The 22,502-nt window shown below is 46.5% G+C and overlaps 1 protein-coding gene across 4 annotated transcripts in view; it reads right to left on the reverse strand.

Moving 5' to 3' along the window:
* JAK1 (Janus kinase 1) overlaps positions 1-22,502 on the reverse strand; it is a 52,896-nt gene that overhangs the window by 27,873 nt on the left and 2,521 nt on the right. Inside the window, exon 2 of one of the 4 annotated variants that reach the window (XM_046944253.1) lies at positions 5,487-5,629. The exons of 2 other annotated variants lie outside the window; for them this stretch is intronic. The gene's annotated coding sequence lies outside the window, so the exon portion shown is untranslated. Of the gene's footprint in view, positions 1-5,486; positions 5,630-11,014; positions 21,419-22,502 lie in introns of those variants that run through there. One more of the 4 variants, XM_025152756.3, reaches the window with a different exon arrangement.

The raw sequence follows: 22,502 nt of genomic DNA on the forward strand, positions 1-22,502 counted from the left end.
CATCCGTGCCACTTTAATGCTAAATTTGAGGTTCCGTGCACATTTTCTCAGCAATGATACAGAGAAGAAGTAATTGAGAGTGTGATTACTGGAACATGGAAGCAAGCTGGTAATTATTTCTGCACAGCACCAGAAAATTTAAATGCAAAAGGTTGAGAACGGAGCTGTAATCTAAATGAAAATACTCTCTGTTAAACGACGTATCTGACAATTGAAACTCACTGTATTTTAATGTCTGTGTGGGCATAACATTACAAAGATTGCCTAGAGGCTTTAAAATGTGAAGGGAAATGTAAAACCGCTGCCTTCTTGCAGATCCATAAATCTAAACTGCTGCTTTTCAACACAGCGTTCTTTGGGTTTGCTTAATAGCTGGTGCTGCTTCCCAATCACGGCAGCGATTCCCAGAACACAAGAGAACCATAGGCACTGCTTCATCCCAATACTCTTCTGAGGACAAAGAGAACAAACCAATGTCCAATTTCTAGCTTGCTGTTTACCAACAAGTCTCTCAGATAGTCTTGTATTCAGTGCCAGGAATGCATCTTTTAACAAACATAACCTAAAGAGTGTCCCAGAAGTCTCCATTGGGAAGATGTTCCTTCTCTGAGCAGCAGCACATCCCCAGCCCCAGGCATTAACCCCACCAAACTCTCCCCCTCGTGTTCTGCTGGTGAGCTTAGGACAGCAGCCCCCCCGAGCCCTCATTTCATTTCACACCATGCCCTGTGGGTCTCATCCTGCACTGCAGCTCCATCTCCCAGCAACCCCCACAGCAAAAGGCTGCTTTGGCCATTGCAAATGCTGACCAGTGCATACATACATACTCACCGGCCTTGTGAAATGCCCTATCTTGGGGGGAGCCAATTCCCAGCTCAGTGCACCCACCAGCACAGGGGGACAACAGTTTGTCCTTCTCACGTGGGGATCAACCATCTTTGTGAGCACAAGCACATAGAAAACACCACACCGCCCAATGCCAGCACTGACATCTCATTTCTTCGGCGTGGGTCAACGAGCAGACCTGGACCCCACACAAACCTTTTTTTCTCATACACAAATGAGACCCTCATAAAATTTTGGTATCAGGTTGCTCAAAATTGGTTTGCTTCTGGTCTTAAACTATTAAGACAAAGAAAAACTGATAACTGCTGGCTGAGAAATTCCGATTCCTCCCTACAGCCTGCTGCAGCCAATTCTCCTCAGCACACCGCAATGGAGCCCAACACTCCTGGCACTTCTAAGGAGAAAAGACAAACACACAACACTTGAACAACCACTTTCAACCTCTGTATGCCTCAAAGGTCAAGGAAGGAAAAGGGAAATAAATACTCTGAATTTGTCCCTGACCAGATGATGTCGTGGCTTTTCCCCATCCATGCCAGCATATGGACATCTCCTGCCAGGCTGACATGTCCTGTACCCGCTGAGAGCCTAAGCCCTATGAAAATACCGAGATGCACAAGAAACCTCTTCCTTGAATAAGGAAATGGAGATTAAACTGTCAGCTGGGAAGCACTTCAAGATGTCGGACGCCACATAAACCAGCTCCAAGCTCCACTGGGCATTAATAAATCTCATCCCGCATGAGTTCAAAGAAAGCTATAGATTCCCATTGCTCTGGCTTCCTACGTTAGCAACAGACTCGTGAATGTAAGACTGGCCCAGGCAAAGGAAGCAAATGAAACCTCTGCAGGCTTTGAGAAGTTACCCACCCGGCTCACATCCACACCCAAGCGGAGGCCAACCTGTGCTCTGAGACATGTTGGGCTCAGAAACACAGGTTTGCTTCCTACACATTTCGAGGAGCAAACAGGACATGGAGCGCCTGTTTCAAGGCGAAGTCTCTAAAAAGCAAGGAATGGAAAATCCCAGATAGGGTCTGCCTAAACCAGAACCAGTTTTGTGCACCATTTCCACGTTCTTCCTCTTTTTCTCTCTTGCAGCCCGTTTAGTTTCTTGTTTCATGAAAAGGACACTGCAGGGGATGTTTATGGTTGCTTATGCTCGGAAACCAACATGTAGGCTTTCCTCAAGTGAACGGAGCGTGCCGTTTTGTAGTAATAATAGTTCATGTCAGCTGGAAAGTTCTCAAATTATTCTTTTCAAGGCAGCAATAAAGAACCAGAGCACAGGCTGTACAGCATGGGGCATCCTGCTCATGTAGCATAAGCTATTAGATTGCTCTACATGACACATCCAAAACAAACCCAAGTGCTCTGCTTAACCACAAGGATAAAGGACAGGACTACAGGACAAGCAGCAGTGACCAAGCAGCACAATAAAATCCCAAATCTGGGTACCATGCTGCCGAGCGCCGCCCTCCCTGAGCAACCTTTGTCCTACAAAGGCTCCCAACTCCCCTTGGGTTTCTCTATGCTATTCATTCTGCGACATGACTGATGTATGTTGTACATTTTGCTTTAAACATCGGGCTGACAGAGCACAGGGTGGAAATTTTCAGCAAAAAGTTAATGTTAATGTGCAGCAAAGTTCTTAGAACTGAAAAACAAGGTGCCCACCATCGGGTACGTCGGCCAGCCCTCGCTATACGCACACTGACATTACCAGATGTTCTACATTTCCATTTTCGGCCATCTGCCTCTGAACAGCAGAGGCTGCTGACTCCTATCGCCTTCACATCACAACTCCTTCAGACCAGACCGAGCTCTTTAAGAACCCACTCAACTCACCGTCACACTGAGAACCAGCCGTGCTCATTTCCTGTGCTCTTCCAACTCAATTTCAACAACTTCTCTGAATTTTGTGATGTCACGTACGTGGGAAGGACTTTTTCAGCTTGCCCATAAAGCTGTGTGCTCGTTTACCACTGCTATCGTCCTGTCTGTAAGTGCTGCTGTAGATGTGCGTGCATGCACACAAACCAAGTCACATTTTCTCTCCTTCCAGCCTAACAACCCTTTGGACACCCACTGGGCATCTGCTGGCTGGGCTAGTATGGAAGGAATAGTGACCAGCAATGTTTATAGCTTGCTTCTTCTAAAACCTAGATGCGTATTAAATCCTTTCTCATCCACTGTTTCTGGTGTAGTAACAGCTTTAAATTATATAATCTGCTATGATATTCTTTTATTGTCAATATTAAACACCTCTCAGCTAAACCAGTGCCAGTTTCATGAATCGCAGAACTGCTCAGGTTGGAAGGGATCTTACAGACCATCCAGTTCCAGCCCCTTGCCACAGACAGCATTACCAGCAGATCAGGCTGCCCAGGATCCCATCCAATCTGGCTTCAGGCAGCTCCGGGGATGGGGCATCCACAGCCTCTCAGACCAACGTTACTGTCCTCTGGGTAAAGAATTTCCTAACACTAACCTAAATCCCCTATTTTAAAGCTATGCCCCTTGCTCAATCACTACTAGACCATATTAAAAAAAAAAAAAATCAGTCTCCCTCCTGCTGACGAGCAACTTTGAAGTATTGGAAGGAAGTCGTCTCAAGTTTTGACCCATTTTGGAAACCTACCACACAATGACATGAGTTTGGTGTCACTACTGTGTAGCCAATACTTCCAAACTTTCTACACACAAACTAGATAAAAGTTTTCTATTTTCTTCCCATAAACTAATCACTTTTAAAAAAGAGCCTTATTACTAAGATTGATGCTAATGGAACTGGAGGGGGATTCCAGGCTTAAAGAGGATGGACAGCCTGTTTTTATTTCTGCCTGGGGAATGACATTAACGATCCCTTTCCTATTCTACGCTTTCTCCCCCACCACTCACTGCTGTCCCTCTGTCTGCACCTCTCAGAGGTGATGGAAGCACTCTGGCAAGGAGCCACGCCATCTTCCAGCAGCAAAGCACATCTTCAGGAAACTCAGCCTCTTCCTGGTGGCACAGCACTGATTAGAGGGGTTTCCTGAAGTTCAGTTCTGATGCGTGGAAAAGCTTGCACGAAAATCAGTTGGCGTGGCAAAGATCTCCAAACCTGTTTTCCCTTGGCTGAGCAAGTGGTAAGGGTGTGCTGCAGAGGAAAACACGCCGTAGGTGTTGCACAGATCTGCCAGAAAGGTGGGAGTGGAAATGAACAGAGAAAGAATGGAAGAAAAGCCACAAAAGCATGTGCAGCATTTCCTCCCTGCCAGCGGAAAGACTACGGGGGCCAAGGTCACCATGCAGCTCTCTGCTGTGGATGTCAGGGCATCTCAAGTGTACAGGGGGGGACTCAGTGTCCAACAATGTGCTGGGACCTGTATAGACCTTCAGCACCTCCCTGCTTCCTGCAGAAAGCACCCTGGTGATCCAGGGCCCTTTTGCTCCAGAATATTGATGTGGGAGTGACCAGAGGCACTCCTACGCAGCCTCCAGGATGGAGGCGAAGCACTCGGGTTGTCCATCGCCTTCCAGATGGCCACCCCTTCATGGCCGTCTCTGTGATCCACTGGTGATCCTCAACAAGGGAATATGACATTTCATTTGTTTTCAAAGAAAGAAACCTTAGGTTTACAGCGGGGGAAGCTGGACTTCCGATCCTGCCTTAGATCTCTAGTAAGAATCAAACCAAAACAAGTGAACAGCTGATACCTAGCAAAGGTCAGACTGGTTTAACAGCACCTGAAAACTATCAGCATGCCTCTCCTGCAAGCCAAAAGAGGAGAAATTAAATGACTTACCAAGGCAACCAGCACCTACCCTAGCAACTAGAGCGGGTCTGCAACTTGGCTGCCTCTAGCACAAGGCAGAATTAGCAGCAGTTTCTCCAAACACCAAGGGGATGAGTAAGCAGGCTTGACACATGCTGCAGCTTTCTGGTTCGTGAGTATGTAAAGCATGCAAAGAGGCTGGGACTTCATGGTGACCACAGAGCTACTGCAGAGCTGCCCTTGGCTGACTGCCCCCGGCTGCTCACAGCCCGCTTGAGCAAAGCTCCCAGCACAGGAACCACGCTGGGTCACTTCTCCTGCGGTCAGCCCCGCAGCCACTTCCTTGAGGCAGCTACAGACGTTCTTAACCTTTTTCATTTTCAAGTCACAAAATGGAGCCCCACGCCCCAGTTCTCTCTGCCCCTTCCTTCCTCCTGCCCTGAGCTTGGATTGCACATGGGGACACCAAGGGGTACCCAGCCCCGCTATGAACCCCATGTCTGAGCACCGTATGCATGTATGCATCTTAGATGAAGGGGAACTGCCACAGCAAAGGTTCCTTACCCAAAGGAGGGATTTGCCCAGCATCATCCTTCAATAGGGCTGAGACGCCCAAAAGAACCTCCAAAGCAGCGGGAATGGGCAGCAGGAATTCCTGGCAGCGAGGAGCAACCTCAAGTCAATCACAGCAGCCCTCAGGACGAGCTAACCCATCAGCATCCCTCTGCATTGCCACTGGGTCAAAAGGACACGCCACTAACCTACTGCAATTAAATTACTAATAAAAGCATCAACAGTTTTAAACATTTGGTCAACATCTACTCTGCACATGGTAAGAACTCCCCAGATGGTTTTAGTTGCAAAGATTTCTGGTACTCACAGGCTTCCTGCGGTGGCTTTGCACTTTAGTAAGTGTTTTTTGATGGTTTGCTTTTTTTTACTTTTCTTCTTTTCTCTTTTGTTTTAATGTGGTGAGAAGATAATTTTAAAGCTCACTCTTAAGGGCCCACCATTCAAAACAGGCTACAAACAAAAGCAAACAAAACATTACCAGTTATCTTTGTCCTTCTGCACAGAGCAAAACCACCACCAAAGACATCTACAAACCAATAAACATTCTTTCTATAATGCACTTGCAAAACCATCCAATTTCACAGCAGATTTTGGATTTGCTACCAACAGCAAGAGTAACTTGGCCTTAAAAGTCTCTCACCCCTCTCTGCATTCTTTGCTCTCCTGTTTTTAAGCTAAAATCATCTTGCTGTAATGGTAACCCCAAAGCCAGAACACAACGTACCATTCTGGATGGAGAAGACAGAACCATAGAATCATTCAGGCTGGAAAAGTCTTCTGAGATCCCCAATCTACCTCCATCCCACCCCCTATACCCACTGCCCACGTCCCTCAGTGCCACATCCCCACAGCTCTGAACACCCCCAGGGACGGTGGCCGCCAACCCCCAGGGCAGTCTATGCCAGAGCTGACTGCTCTTTGGAGTAGAGATTTCTTCTAACACCCAGCCTTTATTTGATGTAATGCACAATAACATCCACCCAGATGGCATTGCTGTGCCCCTCAGGCAGAACGTGACTCTGGGAGAACCTCCCCCAGCACTGCAAAAGTCACCAATGGGAAGAAATATTTACCTTCAGTTTTCCTCTCCACCTCCTTCCTCCCAGTACACGCATGAGGTGGCAATGCTACCTGCTAACTCTAACATGGCTCTCCTTCACTGAGGGCTACAGCTGGTCTTTCTACACAGTATGAAGCCCTACGACAACCAGGAATAAAGGTGCTTCTGGGTCTGGAAAGTTAGAGGTGTTGCTCCCACAGACAGCACTACACCTCTCTCTACCCAATATAAGGTGCATTACAATTTCTGTTATCTCATGCAAACTACCACCTACATTTGAAGACACATTTGCTCCGCAACAGATTATTTCTGCTGATGATAATTTATACACAGGTGTTTGCTTGCAAAGGAGTTCCCAAGAGGTGCTATGGGAAGCCATGGACATGAGACCGACCTACAGAAAGACAAGTGTCACAGCACTGGAAGCAGCCAGAAACAGAGGGTAAATGTTTTAACAGAGGTAGTCACAGCAAGGAGGAACTATTACTTAATTGCTGAAAGTCTTCAGGCTAACACTGCAATAACACTTAAGCAAAAAAAATGTTTGGTTTTCCAAACGTGCATGGGAGAGATGGTGAAAATGAACAATAAGGAGCTTTCCAACACAGAGAAATTCCCACGGAAAGTTACTGGACTATCCTGGTTCAAACTATGTTAACCATCATAACTATTTGGACAGCACATAGAAAAGATGTTCTAAGTTTAGACAAGCTGGAAGAGGGACTGGCTTAGCACAGGGTGTTACAAAACACCAAAGCTGGGGACAGGGCCCAGATGCAGGGACAAGGGAGTGCTGTGCTGTCACAGAGCACCCACTTGCCAAGTGGGTATGGTGGCACACTCACACCTGCATGTATCTTTCAAGGCACGTGTGATTGGAAATGACAGACTGAACGCTGTTAAGACACCACTTTAATGAGTGGAAAATGCAGTTTCTTATTGCTCATCTGTTGTGATAAACACATAGCAATTACTGTTTTATTATTGACTGATCAGCAGAGTACATCTGTGAAATAGCAGTAAACACTGTTGTTATTATTAGTCAGAGGATTGAGCTCCAGCTGGCTGATGGCCTTGTCAGAGCAAAGCGATGGACAACACTGAGGTCTCCCTCCTACTGCTTCGTTTCTGCTCTCAGCCCTTGGCCACGGCCAGGCCTTGCTGGGGAGTGCAGGGAGCAGCTTAGCCTCAGATCCCTGCAGGGCTACAGTGCTACAGGCTGCAACCATGCACCAAGGACCTCTCCTTTGGATCAGGCATACCAAGGGCCAGCCAGCGCAGCTGTGAGCACGAGAGAAACAGGAAGGACAGAAAATGGTGCAGAAAATGACCATTACAAAGAACCACAGTGACAGATCTTGAAACTGTTTTATTTTCAGTCTCTGCCTGAAAAGTATCCTTAAAGAGTTGAGCATGGCTGTACTGCTCCTCTCCCAGAGATGAGCAACACAGGCAACAGCCGATGAAGGAGTCTGCTCTGCCCTTTGCTCACTCTGGTCCTTATTCTCAGATCCAAAACTGTAACAAAAGAGTTAAAGCTGGAAAAAAGAAAACCATTTTACACAGCTGCAGGATTGTTTCTTCCTAAAAATCAAATAAACACATGAGCAGAAGTGAGTCAAAATAGAGGAAGCCAATCAGTGAAAGCCAGATGAAGCTGCTTAGGAGGCTTTGGTAGACAACTTGAGCTTTGCCAAACAACAAGGTGACCAAAAGGATGACCTGCAGTAGCTCTCTGATATTGATATTTCCATATCTCCAATATGGAATAGCTGTGGTGTTATGAAGGCCAGTCTGCCAATTGCTGCAATTAAAGGCTCATCTAACAGCTGTGTCAGTTTGAAATAGTTGAACACCGTGCTGCTCACCTAGGCTTGTTTTAATCTCTCAAGACAACAAAAGTAACCAACAAATCAGTGTTTAAGCAGAGGCAGACCTTGCCACACGCAGCTTGTTAGGCAGGAACAGGGGCTGGGAAGGAACCTGTACATCAAGTCCACTCCTCCACCATCACCAAAGCAGCTGACGTCAGCAGCCAGCCCGCCTGCACACACCTGGGCTGATCAGATCAGACAAACCAGCACAGTGCCTCAAGACACTATCAGAGATTAGGGACTCATTGCAGTGAAAGCTGTAACAGCTTTTTCAGCAGAGAACTTGATGAATATCCACCGTCCAACTCAACTGTGAGCGCTATGGCTTGGCAGGGTGTGCTCGTCACAATCAAGAGAACCGCTGGAGCACATCTTCTGTCAACTACAGCCATATCCTAGTATTGTCATGTCAAGCAAACGAAATATTTGCATTCCAATCATTCAATCTCTTGAACAAATACATAGGCTATTTTTAACCAACCAGATAAACTGAGTAAGTTTTACTCGTTGGCCTCAGAGCTGTGTCAACAGGTTCAAAGGTAGTAAGACACGTCACGGCTCTGGCGTACAGCACTGAGCAGCAGAGCTTTGTTTTCCTTTTCTGGAGTCCCATTTGTGTTATGGATGTTAGAGTTTACACTGCAGATTTCAAAGCCATCTCACTGATGGTTTGGTCACAGAATGACCGAGGCTTGTAATTACACTTACCTGTACTCAGATGGACTCTACTGTGGCTAGCACCTGATACAGAGCTGGGGCAGTGAACGGGATCCCACCCCATACAACAATTTCAATCCGGCAGTCTAATTATTTTTCTGCCTAGAAAGTCTTACACATCTTCTGGTTTACCAACCCAATTTAATGCTTCTCCTAAATTTTGGTAGGGCTGAATCATCTCATGCCTATCTGATTCACTGATCCATCTCTTTAGGGAGCACCTGCTTGTCCCATTCGCGTTGCTGTTGCATGGTAACTTTGTGGTCTCCCCTTTAACAGTGAAATCATCTTATGAGTATCACACAGCTTACAAAAGCTGTAAAAGAAATCAAGTCACGTATACTTTATATTTCAGAATAACAAGTGCAAGTCTTTGAAATCGAAGGAGATAAGAAGGTCTGTGGACAGTAAAAAAATGAGTTCATATTATTCATCATGTAATATTACATTTTCAGGAGTCTACTAGCGTTCCTAAGAGTACCTTTACCATATAAAAGTTTACAGCAGCTTACTATCAGCCAGAGCAATCTCATAACAGTTTATGGCCAATCCTCACCATTCACTTTCCAACCATAGCTTTGTTTCAGTCCCTTAGAAAGGCACAGGAGCAGACGTTGCTCAGCTGCAGCCCTCCCTCCCTCTTTGTATGCTTTGGATTCAGGAGCATCACACTGCTGCAATGGTTTGGCACCAACAAACCAGCAGGCACTGCTTTGCCTTCTCCTGCTGAGTCCACAGGCAGAGCACACACAGCAGGTCAGCCCTGCTTCCCTATAGGCCAACAACCAAAAGTTATCTCAATTTTCACAGCCCATACAGGCCCAGCTTAACCCAGTTCTGCCAAAAAGCCTCCAGCCTCAAGAACTGCGACAAAACCTCACTCCTCAGCTCCAGTGCCAACGCACAGCTCAGTTAACTTGGCTGCGCATTGGAAACTATTGTCAGCAGCACGAAAAGAAAGCGACTGCCAGCCAGCACAGGGGTTGCACTGCTGCAAACAGCACCCACGCTGCAGCCATGCCAGGAGCTGAGGACGGCAGGGGAGCAGCAGCTGCAGAGCTGTACAACAGCAAATCCACGGGCCATGCTCTTGCCCCTTTGTTGGCTGAAGCCCCAATCCTCACTCAGCAGCAGTAAACAGGAAGCCAGCGCTGAACTCCATGACACATACGTGCACCCCAAGCAACCTCCGATACTTCTTCCTCCTGCAAATACAGCTGTCAACATCTGTACAGAGAATACTTATGTCTGACAAGAAGTGAGTCAGGGCTGCACCTTACTGGAAATAGAAGCTGCCGAGGTGAATGCACTGGTTTCCCAGGAAAGGCAGCACTCAAAGGATGTCAACTGCAATCAGAGCTCCCCTACAGAAAAGCTATGAATTGGGCATTCACTGCAGCTAAAAGCCAGAAACACTTTTAAAATAGGTCACATCCCTTACAACAGAGCTCCACCTGCTGAGGTGGAGAAGCATCCCCAGGTACCACCACACAACTCACCGCCTGCCTTGTGCTGCAGCTGTGCCTCTGCCCACTGGCTGTAAGGACAGGTCTCAGCACCAATTTACACCTGTAGGGCCAGACTGATGCTGTGAGTACTGGGCTGCAGGGCTTCCGAAAGCACAACAAGAACAGAGACTATGCCAAGATCTGAACATCTCAGAAGAGGCAGGACTGAAGACATCGCTCCAAATCAATAAACTAAGCCATAGCCATGAAAAACAGCTTGAAGATCTAACAGTTTTTAATTACTTTCCTGTAAAGAGCTTAGTACAGTAAATGTGAGTAAGCAAATATTAAAAATAGCTAAGCAGGGGCAGCCTTGTTCAATGGCTGTTAGCAGTGAGTCAAACATGTATGACTCACCCTGAGCACCTCCTCCATACCTACTTTCCCAGAGCTGTCTGGAGCTGCTCTCAGTGTATGGACTGGACATGTCACTGCCAGCTGGGATCTCTGAGACGTGTTCCCACACCCAATGCTCCCCCCAGTTAAGTTTCATCAGAATTTTGTACAAATCCATTCCACCTTTAGTGATCACTGATAAGTAAATGACTCATGGGATTACGCTACAGGGGACTGAAAGCCAACACGAAAAAGGACGAAAAATTACAAAGGTCTCATAATTAAATCACTCCCAAAAAGTTCCACAGGCAATTACCAAGCACCTCATTTTAGCAAATACCTTTTAATCCCTCCTTCCTTCCCAGCTGCAGCCATGCTGAGTTACTGAGCTGCTCCAACACAACCTTCAGAGAAGTCCACGCGTTGGGTACGCAGGCTGTGGGAATGCAGCACCCATGGCATTCTTTGTTCAAATCACCAAAAAACAAACTCAAACCTTTTAAAGCACATCTTAGTCTTACTTACAGGAGTTTACAGGAAGTACTGGTCAGAGATGGGGAATTTCCATCTAGTTAAGTTTGTAACTTCTACACTTTGACTGTACATTTACGATCAAAACATCAGAGGAGAATGGAAAAGCCATCACAAGAGCTTAGCAGCACCTGTGCAGTCAAGACTAATCAAGCTCCTCACAACTGCAATCCACTGCACGTACACTGTAGGTGGCAATACGTGATCTGGACGCTTACATACATCAGCGCTCCTCCAGAACAAATGATGTGCTGAAAAACCATATATACCCAAGTCTTTGTCTGATTTGCAGTAACATACTGATGCATTACATATATTTTGATACCCATGTATTAAGAGACCATTAATAAAACAACAAGGGGAAGAAGAAAGAGAGGTCAACAGCACCTGTGCCCATCTTAAAAATGACTCCTTCCTGCTCTCTCCACCAGGACAAGCGTAAATGACTTGGTCTGGGGGCATCTTTGCTCAGAAGAAAGTGAGGACAGATGAGCGTTATGCCCACAGCGACCCATTAGCTTGGCTATCAAATGGCATTTGTCTGCTTCCCAACCCAACCGAGGCTCACAGCGATGAACCCCGAGCTCAAGCTGTCGAGTCAGAAAAACAGGAACTGTGCTCGAGAGCTGGGGTTTCGTATTTCCCCTTTTCTACTTGATACCAGAACTAACAATATATTTGGCATCTCAGACACCACGAGACAAAAAGTGTTCTCAATTTAGGGAGGGAGGAAGAGGCACACTTGAAATCAGCTCTCTACTGTGAAGTCAGGGCTGTAATTTTCAATAGGGAGAGTGCATTCATACCGTTTGCTTGTTTCTGTGGTTCTATGAGTGGCAATGCACAAAAGAGTAAACACAGCCCCAAAGCAGGAGGATCACGGGGAGGTCTTCCCATCAGAAGGCTGGGAAAGGGGGTTGAGAGAAGAGCAGGAGAGATAAAAGCTTGAGGCGATTTCCAGCACACCTCTCCCCTCGTTTTGTATGCTGTGATGCAACTCTATGCTTTACAATTACAAAGCCTGAATTTCAGAACTGAGGACTATTGAGAAAAGGGACTGTTAGCAGCCAGCTGGGCACTGCCTGCCTCCCTCCAGGCAGACAGCATGCTAACACCACTGGGCCGCTGTTCCGGGGAAAATGCTTCCTACAGAGTAATGCTCAGGGAAAAAGCTCAGGGGTGCAAAACTGGCTGTTCAAGTGCACATCTGTAGAAGCCAATAAGCAAGGCAGGGGGTGCACAGTACATGTGCCACCAAACCCAAACTCAGTGCTCTAAGATGGCCACCTGAGCCTCAGCTCTAAACGCTTGTAACCATGGAAGTACTTCCTTTTTTCTGTCTCTAGAACTGCAGAATGGTTGGGTTGGAAGGGGCTTTGAAGATCATCTCATAGCAACCCTCCTGCTTTGGGCTGGTTGCCAGCCACTAGGTCAGGCACCAGCTTGGGTGCCTTGGGCACCTCCAGGGATGGAGCACACACAAAAGTAGCTTACAAATTCAATTGTAATTAACATGCAGGAATTTTAACAAAACTGTCAGATTTTATTATGCTGTTGGTTTATCCTAACGTGCAAATATCCCCAGCCTTACTCTGCTCAGACCCTACAAGAACCTGCCATCCTATACCAGGCGTTCCGCATCGTTCACAGCAGCACCCCGGAGCGTTAGGCAGACCAGAAGCTTCACTCCAAACCACTGTGCCAATGGGCTGCCTCCCCCTGTAAAACCAACTCAAAATGCATAACAACTTTAAAGGAACCATAATGCTGGGCTAAATTCAGAACCAGCCATAAGGGCTATCCATCTGTAACCCCATCAAGTGCTCTACGCTTTGGAAGGTCTTCTCTGAAAGGGAAAAGATTTCAACAAACAGCAGTTACATTAAGCAGGTGTCCATATGGGAGAGACTTCAGACAGAACAAACTCACAGCAAGGAGTTACAACTGATCTTGACACTTTACTCCGAAATAAAAGCCAAATGCAGCTGTAACTCCTGCAGTAGCTGGGAGGTATCACTCCTCCAGCAGCCTTCTTACACCATCTGAGAATCATCATACAAACTTCATAGAGAAGAAATACACTGTTTCTCAAACAACCCACCAAAATCCTTCCCTGTGTCTCACAACATAGAAACTTGGCCAGAACCAACCTACAGCTCTGCCCCAGTGTTCAATTTACAGTGCTCAATTAAATGGGTTCTGTGCTAATCACGTACAAGTTGTACTTTGTTTTTCAGGTATGCAATGCCTGTGCATATGCAGTGGTTGTCCTCAATCTGCAAGGCTACTTGCAGCTAAAAACAGCATGCTGCATTTCTCCATACCATTTGAGAGCCAATCTTTCTTGGCAAATAGAAAATAAAAGATTCCTTCATTATTAAGGAGAAATAAATCCAAACCTCAGTGTGCTGTAGGTACTTCACGAGTCACTTGTGCAGAACCTGTGACCCCCACGTCAGCACACAAACACCACCTCTGTCTCTGAACGCTGAGCTGGATGCCACTGCTTGAGTGTCCTGGGGACCACAGGAGTCACATTCAAACCCAGCCTTACAAACCTTCAGAATACCCACACATCCTTGCAGGACTCCAAAGCAGAAAGTGCTGAGGGAAGAGGGGATTTCGGTACTTCCCACAGTTTCTCCTTTCCATTCCAAAAGCCATCTCACAGCAACGTGCTGGGGGGAGTCATGGGAAACTGCTTCTGGGAATGTACCTGATGGTTTTGGCTCCAGCAGGACCGTCACCCATGTGGGATGAGAGTGCTCACGCAGCGCCCACCCCACCTTCACATTGCTCTACTCCTTGCAAAGCAAAGCCTTCAGCAGAGAATAGGGTCTCAACAACACTTGTCAAGAGAGCTCATTAACAACGTTGTTTCTTTTTAAAGCATATGATACCCATAGCCATGAGATAGTCCGATTTTCCTTTTTGTCACTGAGCCCACATAGAGCTGACCCTCACCATTCATCTGCTTACAACCAGTCCTTTTGTCCTTCCCAGCACTCAGTGCACAATTCGTCTCTCAGTATTAATATCTTCTGAAAACATGAAAGTCTGGTGGCACAAGATCATATCATAGAACCACAGAATGGCCTGGGTTGAAAAGGACCACAGTGCTCATCAGTTCCAACCCCCTGCTATGTGCAGGGTCGCCAACCAGCAGCCCAGGCTGCCCAGAGCCACATCCAGCCTGGCCTTGAATGCCTGCAGGGATGGGGCATCCACAGCCTCCTTGGGCAACCTGCGAACAGTGCTTCATCCTTGGGCAGAACACATTCAAGAACAAGCTCACCCAGAAGGAGCAGCTCCACACTTGTTTGTTTCCTTCGATGAGAACAGAAGACACAATTTGTTAATCGTACATCAAATACCAGGTCACTTCCCTTCTTTTTTTTGCAAGAAATTTTGACAGCTGTGACCAGGAGTCACTGAAATCAGGGCACAGCACTTCATTTAGGCTGCTTGTTCTGCTAGCTGTGATCGCATTCTTGACCCGGTCACCAGAAAAATGCTCCAGCAGAGCCTCTGGAACAGCCACCCTGTCATTTGAGCTCAGAATGACTGGACTTTGAGAGCTACAGAAGCCACAAAAATATTTTTAGCTCTTGTTGATTCTTTTCTATTTATTGTAATGAGAGAGCAATCAGGTGTGGCATGGGGACTGAACAAGCACAGCACAGACCAGGCTGTGAGCACCCGAGAGAGCTGTGGGCATCCCTGCTCACTGCAGGGCAGTGGGAGCAGATGGCCTCTAAAGGTCCCTTCCAAACCATTCTATAATTGCTTTCTTATAGGTATTCCAGCACAAAATCATTCCTTACTCGTTATCAGTACTTATTCTTTTGAGGACTGCAACAAAAGAAACGACTCCAGCAACAAAACCACCTGCAGAACATCAGGCTTTGTTCTGGAAGAAATTAGGCTTTGTTCACACATCAAAATAAAAATAGAACTGTTTGGTGCACAAAGGAAGCAGTACCCATTTTCTGAAGCATAAAGGTGGCATTTGGCATTATCAAAACTGTATCAGAATCAAATTATGCCTTTCTTTGCCTACATCCAGTGCCTCTGCCTTATAACTAAACCATAGCCATAAAATCATTACTTGAAAAGGAAAAGAGCACAGAACTATTGCAAAATTAATTGGACTGAGCTCTTCCCAACCACACATTACTCATGCAAAAATACACAAGTTCATTTTTTCAGGTTGCAGCTCCTGGAAATGAACAGAAACCGATTCAAACTGAGCCACAAAGGTACGCCTCAGCTGCAAAACCAGGAAACTTGACGTGGGACTCGGGATGCAAGAAATCAAATCAGCATTTCCAAGTCAAAAACGGGTCGCAGAACGCTTTCATAGAATCACAGAATGGCCTGGGTTGAAAAGGACCACAATGATCGCCTCGTTCCGACCCCCTGCTGTGTGCCCTCCTCTGGACTCGTTCCTTACTGAAGGAACCCCACCACACCAAGCTTCTTTATATGACATGACTTCTCAAGTTGAATTCCCAATGCAGTCTCTTTGCCACCTACTGATGATCTCTGCTATCACAGCTTTTTCCTTAAGGCTCTGGTTAGAGTTCAGCAGACCAAATGTGAGTGCCTGCCAGCTGTGCCTGTCTGTGAGCACCTCCTCCATGCACCACCCCACTGAAACCCAGAGCTGTGTAGGGCCACAGGTGTGCACTCATTAACAAGATTAGAATCAGAAGGTCCAACAGTGCTTATTAAACTACCCCCAGCTGTAAGTCACTATGAAAAAGGGTTTTCTTTTAAAGTATAACGCAGTTAAGACACCAAAAAAAAAAAATCATACAAACTTGTATCAAAACCTCTGTCTTAAAGAGAAGAAACCCCTCTGGTCCTCTGGAGCTCCATTTTCCTACCTTGATCACTGCATGAGCCTCAACTGCTACAGCAGCGCAGCTGCCCACGTTGCAGCTCCCTTGACCTTCAGTGCAAAACCAGCACTGCTGGAAGTGCTTTGTAACCATGAGCAATGGAAAAAGACGCTGCAGTCCTAAGGAGAGGCTTTGCCAGCTTCAGCAGAACTCTCAGGAAGAACTGCAGTTTGCATCTCAGCTGTGCTTTAAAGGCTGAGCCCACTTCAAGAACTCATTCCAAGCTCTGTGGTATGTAATCACTGCATGGTGTGTAACTACCCTGCTTTAGAGATACACACTGATCTGCCTTCTGCTGCATTTGCTTGGAATTCCAACAGAAACAGGAGTTTGAAGGGTGTATGCATACAAGTATAGCAATTCATTGCTAATTAAACTTTACCACGCAGCTAAGTAACACACAATGGGTTGAAAAAGTCCTAAGGCATTTGTACAAAGAAAGCAGGAAACAATCTCCAGGCATGCAACCATGCTGGCAGGGCCTCGAGAGGGGAAGCTAATGCATGGCTCAGAGTTCTTTCCCTATAAAGGCAGTCCTATCACAGATTTACAGGTCAGCAGGTCCTGACCTCACCACATAAAATTAATTTAGTATGAAGAGCAAGAGGGTGGTTCTGTGTGCTTCCCTGCATGCTAAATGACACACTGTGTATAAACAGGGGTGCAAGTTAGCTCCAGAAGAAACCTACTTCATGCATACAGGGCTACACGGAGTTGAACTGCTCTCACTTCAAGGCGTGCTAGTGCTCCAAAAGCAGGATTTTCATGACACAAAGCATTCAAGTTCAAACATCTCTGCAGAAAGCAGGGGAGGGAGCTGATGGGAAGCCATCTGCACTGCAGCAGGCACCCATCCAGAGCACCTTGCTCAGCTGGAGGGGTGACAAGTCACAACAGGAGAGCATTACAATAGGACCCTGTGACCTGCAATGTGAAACCAAGGTCTTACCAATAGCCCTACAGCGCTGCTTCCCTCCTCCTCCTACACACATAGCGAGCCAAGAAAAACGTTGCCTCATTTTTCTTTTAATTGAACAGCAAACTTACAAGAACACAGTGCAACGAGACCTGGAGAGACCCTTACCGCAGGGAAAGCTTTCAGCTGATACCAACAAAGGGCGAACAGCGAATCTGTACAGCAAAGCAGCAGGCTGGATCTTGGCTCTCAGGCTGTGCTCACATACACTCAATACTCAGGGATTTAAAAGTTGCTTTTTTTCTTTTTAATTATCATTATTAAAGCGAAGGAAGCCCTCTGCTTGCCAGTGCCTTACTCAGACAGATCTAACTCGACTGTTTTGCAGTCACACGTACAGGAAGTTGAAGGAACTGAAAAACCACCAAGACTTTTTTTCCTGTAACTTGGCAGAAGAATGCTGTTCTTATTTTGTAAAAATGAGCACTTTTTTTTTTATTAAAGTCAGCTATCCCAAAGTGTCCTTTCGCTTCTTAAGTGTGTCTTTGACAGTGAAGTCAAACCTATTCTATTCTCCCCCATATTAACTGAAGATATACTTACAAAAAGGCACTGCTGGCCATGAATTACTGCTAAAACCTAAGAGGTGCTATAAAACCATGCAAACTAAGGCTTCCAGGCAAGAATTCAGGCAGGCAGTGCCTGTGCCAGTAACATGCATTTACATACAACACAACCATAAGGCTACAGGGGGCTTGTTCTGAACCATCCAAAAACCAACCTGTATCTTCCATGGGGGCGACGATACGCAGCACCAACAGAAGTTTTCTTGGCAAAGAGCAGCTATAAGCCTACAAACCAACAGGGATCGAGTTGTTTTTGCTCCGACCCACTGTCACTTCACAGCTGGATCTACTCTTCATTATCGCCTGCCTCTTAAAAGGCAGAGTTAAGAGACTGTAAAAAGCAATCAGCAAAAAGACAGCTGAAATACATGTAAGCCGGTATCTATCCAAACAAGGCACAGATGTTTCTAATAGAAAACCAGCCACAAGTCATGAGGGCACGTGACTGTTTCAGGTGGTGGTCACTAGCACCTGTATCAGCTCTAAGAGCGAACCAACGCCAACCACTCCAGCTTTGGACATGGAGGAAGGCAGTGAGTGTCGAGTTCTGAAATTGCAGCCATTACTGCAACAAAACCATCAGCTGCACCTTTCTCTCCCTTCAGCTTAAGTCCCTGCTGTACAGAATCCAGAGACTCTGAGGAGAAAAGACTGGATTAATGGGGGAAGAACAACTACCTGAAGTTTCCACTAGGAAAGTAAGAGGGGGGATGAGGCGCTGAGGGGTGCTCACCCTCAGGGTGCTATTAGCACCCATTGCTCAGCTGGAGTCACCAAAACACCAGCTGGGGCAATTCAAACCAAAAGACAGCACCATCAGCCAACACAGCCAAATGTAGACCTCTAAATCTAGGATAGAACACAGCAGGAGCAAAGCAGCAAATTAGCTAAGTTGGAATTCAGAGTGAGACGGCCACGGCACTCGATGCTCTTTGTGCACACAATGAAAAGGCATCCAAATGAGCAGGAAGCAAGACTTCCCACAGCAAGATGTGGTGAGCAGGAAATCTGCTTGGTAACTTAGGACTGCCCTACTGCAAGTACTAGCAGTGGGAAGAGAGCCTAAATGGCTCTCAAGTGGAAAAATGAGAACAAGAAGTAAAGGCAGAAGATTCAAATAAGGGGAAAAAAAATAGTTTGATAGAAATGCAATGAATCAGTGGGATGAAAAAGGAAAAAAAAAAAAAAGGTGAGTTGGACATTGTTTTTTTGGAGGAACAGATCCCCCACAGAGCAGAGAGCTCCAGCCACGTCAGGGAGATGTAAGGGGGCAGGAGAGGCAGGTGCACGCAGGTCACACTCGCCAGCTTACCCAGCTGGTTTCTTTTGAACTTTTAAACTCTCTAAATCTATGGGCTCAGACAATTTCAAAATCATTATTATCTGTTTTGCCGTGCTCTGAGGAAAAGTGAAATACAGAAACACTCAGGAAGTGAAAGGTTATGCCTTGTGCATCTTCAGTAAACATGAAAGAGCGTACAAGAAAACAGTGGTGTGAGCTGTAAACTGCAAATGCCACCTTGTAAATGTTCTTGCTCGGGCCTCAGAACTGAGACTTCCTCTCCACAAAGGAGACCATCGACTCCTGATGTGACAGATGCTGACACTCGTGGGTCAGCAACAACAAAATTCAGCCCAACAAGAAAAGGCCCACCATGTAAGGTTTGTAAGCAGGTTTCAGTATACAAGTGTGAGTCTGATGCAACACTTGAACTTGTTGGTACCTTTTGCATTTTTTTTTCCTCCTTTCTCTTAAATAATTAATGCCCCACAAAGTAATACAGCACTACCAAAAGCCAAAAACTTGCTTTGAAAGTATGAAACACTGCTAAGATCCAGAGCAGGGAACAGACGGGTATCTGGGGATGGCAAGCTACAGGAAGCTGTTTAGACCGCACAAGTGCCAAGGCCTGTAAGGTTTGTTTTGTTTAATATATTGCTTTGTGCTCCTACTGTCTCCAAACGGGTATAAATTTGGGCCTGCCAAATTCATTTCCTGAAAAACTGAATCAACGCACAAACACATTTCTCACAGTGCTCCCCTCCTCCCTCCCTCCCCTGCCCAAACTGCAGATGCAATATCTTGGCCCGCTCCATCCTCCTTAATTAAGGCACTAAAAGGCTCACTTAGGGGGACGGAAGCATTTTTTAATATTTCAAGGTGAGTTGCTGAATCCCAGACCAAGGCGTTGCACTAACAGTGATCCAAAGAAATCATGATGCAGGAGGTCTGGAACTCCAAAGGCCAGCAGGTTTTGAGCTCTTCGTCCCTGCCTGCAAGCACCTGTGTATGCACAGCAGTCCCAGAGCTGGGCAGAGCTGCCCTCTCCACCTCAGGTGCAGCAGAAGAGCAGTGCTGAGCGCTGCCTGAGGCAGAGGCCTCTCTGCTGGAGCAGCAGCCTCCAGAACCATGGTTTATAAGAAACCAGCAGGCCATTTCACAGGAGGAAATGACAAACGTCTGTACCACTCCTCCTCTATTTACAGCTGGAAGATGTTCAATACTTTGATCTGCAAGGAGCTGTGCCTGCCCTACCACTTGGGAGATAATTCAGTGGCAGCATTACTGTCGGGCAGGAATTTTGACAAGAGTCAATATTACCGCAATATATGAAGAAAGAATTCAGCATTTCCATGCAAGTCTGGGGCAGAAATGCACTGTGGGAACAACCAGGCTGCTTAGCCAAAGTTAGGATCGTCATAGAATTGCCTGGGTTGAAAAGGCCCACAATGCTCATCAGTTCCAACCCCCTGCTACGTGCAGGGTCGCCAACCAGCAGCCCAGGCTGCCCAGAGCCACATCCAGCCTGGCCTTGAATGCCTGCAGGGATGGGGCACCCACAGCCTCCTTGGGCAACCTGTAACCTGCATCCTTAGGCACAGCTGAAATTAAAACAAGGGACTGGGAACCCACCCAGGGCTCCAAAACCCCACCAATGCTGTATTATACACATATCCACCCCGTTCTTATCTCCCTGAGCCTTCCCACCTCCTCCTTGTGTGTATACATACAACGCAAGTCTTGACACACGGTAAATCTTACACACTGCAAAAGCCAGAGATAATAACACTAAACACTGCGGTGATTCAATGTAACAGCAGATCCTCCTTTAGGCAACAGAGCAGCTTAACAGAGAAGCCTTGAGCACCTTGCAGAACACAGCCACTGGAGGTGCACCTATGCTGCACGGGTTTCCTGCAGCCAGCCGCTGCACACAGCTTGTTCTCTGCCACTGAGCCTCCTCTGCTCCTCCAGGAGCTCAGCAACTTGCTGTTTCCCTCCCCTTAGTTCAATGCACATCCTGAACTTTTCTGTTAACTTTCTGTTTTCAGTCCTTCCTTTATTTCCTATTTTTCTCTCTCATATCACACGAGGAAAAAAAAATGAGCTAACCAAAAAACATGTGTGACAGTTATTTCAAAACAGTGAGTATTAATAACCATCATCGCATAACACACAGACAGCTTTGTTTTGCTATTGATATCAAAAGGATGGCAAAAGGTAATTGGGGAATTATACACAACGTGAGAGATACAGACTATGCTTTTCCATGTACGAAGCTGCTCTTTCTATTACTTACAATGTTCAGGGGGGAAAAAGAAAATCAATGATTCCTGCCAGAAAACCTGTTTGAAGGTTTACAAGGCCTTCGGTACCCCCCTCATGAGCAATTAAAATCTCAGGACCTGCTCCTTAAAAAGTTCACCTCTTCTAAACCAGCCAGGATGATACAAACACTACACTGCATTTCCCACCTCCCCCCTCCGATCTGAGCCAGGAGAAAATCACAGAGGGTGGTGACGCACTGTTCCCAGGTTGCCCAAGGAGGCTGTGGATGCCCCATCCCTGCAGGCATTCAAGGCCAGGCTGGATGTGGCTCTGGGCAGCCTGGGCTGCTGGTTGGCGACCCTGCACATAGCAGGGGGTTGGAACTGGTGAGCACTGTGGTCCTTTTCAACCCAGGCCATTCTATGGTTCTATGAAAACGCAACCAGCTTGCCCAGGAAAAGCAGCATTACCTCCCAGGCCCATCCTGAGTAATGAGCACTTTTCAATGCTGTGTCAGTGCTTCCAAAGGATCAGGTGAACGAGAAAAACAAAATGCTGCATGGATACCTAGGGCCCTTTGCCGACACCACAGCAATCGCTTAATGCAACAATTTAGCAGCCAGACACTCCAAAATAATACACTTTCCTCCTTGATGAGGTGCCAGCATTTTTTTGTTTCCTCCAACCTGCCAAAGTGAGCATTATCAGCCCTTGAAAAAGCTCTCCTTGCAGCAGGCAGGCTGACAGAATCGCGTGCTGAACAGTAAAAGCCATTTTCTGTCAGTTAGGCAAGTGTTGGCCATTATCAATACCTGAAATCCAATTGCATCTTAAGTGCTTCAGAGACTGAGTGCATTTACAGGAACAATGCCTCATCGGTAAGGAACTACAAACTGTTGGGCAGGCTACAAAAGAGCAAATTGCATATTGCCACTTTATAACAGAACCTTTTATTTTGGATCATTTTTAGCTCCTGCTGTGCGTGAGATGAGTCAGGAACCAGGGACCAAACAGCCCTCTGTCCACACCCCAGCTTCTTATCACATCCTCTGGTTTATGGGTTCTGTTAACGACCCTCTTCAGATCTAAACACAAACCAGTCTCTAGGGTTTGTTTTCACCTATAGGCGTTTGAACTTCTCAAAACAACCCGAACACCTTCCTCTTCATGTAAACACACAGCGCTTCCTTGTGCGACTGATGCCCAACACATCACCCCAGTTGAGGGTTCTCCATTTGGCTTCATGTGTATTCTGAAGCTCTTCCTCGTACTGCAGCGAGCGGCTGCCAGGTGCCAGGAAA

Source organism: Gallus gallus, chromosome 8 (assembly GCF_016699485.2).
Source record: "Gallus gallus isolate bGalGal1 chromosome 8, bGalGal1.mat.broiler.GRCg7b, whole genome shotgun sequence".
Lineage (NCBI taxonomy): Eukaryota > Metazoa > Chordata > Aves > Galliformes > Phasianidae > Gallus > Gallus gallus.